Raw genomic sequence first — 2,129 nt, forward strand, 5'->3', positions numbered from 1 at the left:
ACCAGTGAATACAGGTAAAGATCCCCCAATACTAGTGAATACATATTGAAAGATCCCCCCTCCACCAGTGAATACATATGAAGATCCCCCAACACCAGTGAATACATATAAAATCCCCCAACGCCAGTGAATACATATGGAGTCCCCCTCCACCAGTGAATACATATGAAGATCCCCCAACACCAGTGAATACATATGAAATCCCCCAACACCAGTGAATACATATGAAGATCCCCTAACACCAGTAGATACAGGTGAAGATCCCCCAAAACCAGTGAACACAGGTGAAGATCCCCCTCCACCAGTGAACACAGGTGAAGATCCCCCCAACATTAGTGAATACATATGAAGATCCCCAAACACCAGTGAATACAGGTGAAGATCCCCCTCCACCAGCGAACACAGGTGAAGATCCCCCAAACATTAGTGAATACATGTGAAGATCCCCCAACACCAGTGAACACAGGTGAAGATCCCCCAACACCAGTGAACACAGGTGTAAAGGAAACTGGTGCAGCAGTAACAGCTCAACTAAACTCATTCAGCAAGAACCAGAACTGAAACATAAACACAGCAACACACAAAGCATTGCTTTATCTCAATTTTCCAGCATCATCCTCAAGTCTAAAGGATGCACAATGGCTGAAAACAATGTTTGGTGATAGTGTGAGCTGCGTTGATTGCTGCAACACTACATTAGATGTAACTGTGCAGATAAAACAATGATTTTGTATCATACTCTGGCAACATATGATGTGTAAAGTCCAGCTGGACAGATAACTTGTTATAAGTCATGTTACCTCATGCAGATGTCTATATCATCCCACTCATATTTCTCTGACTCTGTGGGGCTAAACTTTGATGGAGGAGCCCTGAGAGTGAAACATAAGCAGCAATAAGGGTACATTATATAAGATGCCAAGTAAGATACATGCATCTGTAGATAAATCATTTTATATTATCACTGCTTTACTCACCATTTGCTTTTCAAAGGTGAAAATGACCTAACCTCTTACTATGATGAGGACTTGGAAAAATCAACAAAAATGTATATAATAAGTTGCTACATTGTATTAACACGTCGCCTTATACAAAGTCATTGTCATGATCACCAACCTCCCCTTCCACACTTAAAATGGGTTATACGTTAAATCCCTGCAATTGGGAATTGAAACATCAAACGTTGCAGGAACCCCCGGGCTAGCCGGAGAGTGAACTAAGAGGGCAGGAATAAAAGGGACACGCCATATCAGTACCATGCAATGAATGAAATTGTGAAATGCGTAACGTAACTTACTTGTCTACCGATTTCGTTCCTTTCGAAGCGTGCTGTCGACGCTGATGCGAAGCTCACTTCCGGGTTTCTCGGGCCCTACAGGGGAGGGGCTTACTATTAAAACTGTGACCTGCTCTTATATTATTTTTGAATTTTTTTTCTTGAAGCCAGTTGTAGTCATATTTGGCCAGTTTTCTGCCAGTGGGACAAGGGGAGTGTTTATTTTTCAAATCTGGACAGAAATCGTGACCTTAGTTGACCTTAGAGGTGTTACATTTCATGTTGTGGGACCTGTCTACAAGGTGGTGAAGCATGCTTCTTCTGGCTGGGAGTTCAGAGGTCAGTGTTGTTTTGGTTTTAACAGCTGATAGCGGGAGAAAATGCCGGAGTCGAAGCCTGGCTTTTTCCACAAACGGTAAGTTGACATGTTTAGCTATCCAGTAGGACGGAAATTTTAGAGATTGAAATACTGGTGAGTTTTGAAGCCCTTTTTCATGTATGTTTTTGTACAGGAAGCCAATGCAGTCCTTATTAGGACCCTCCCCCCTACAGACCGCTTCTCTCCACAGTATGCAAAAGTGTCTCAAGATTGGGCGCGATTTGTACAACGCCACTGGGCAGAGAGGTGGCCAGATTTTAAAACCGTAAAATGTCAAATTGTCTGTATATATGTACTTAAATTCTCTTTAAACGTCTTTTACTTTTCAGGCATTTTAAATTGGCGATAATTGACATCATCAATTCTGCCAAATGCCAACACGGTTCGTTTGATTAATTGATTTATATTGATTGTTTAATTGATTGAAATTCACCTTTAAGCTGTACTGTTTATCTGTTCACGCCTCTAAACTCG

Source organism: Branchiostoma floridae, chromosome 6, assembly GCF_000003815.2.
Source record: "Branchiostoma floridae strain S238N-H82 chromosome 6, Bfl_VNyyK, whole genome shotgun sequence".
Taxonomy (NCBI): Eukaryota; Metazoa; Chordata; class Leptocardii; order Amphioxiformes; family Branchiostomatidae; genus Branchiostoma; species Branchiostoma floridae.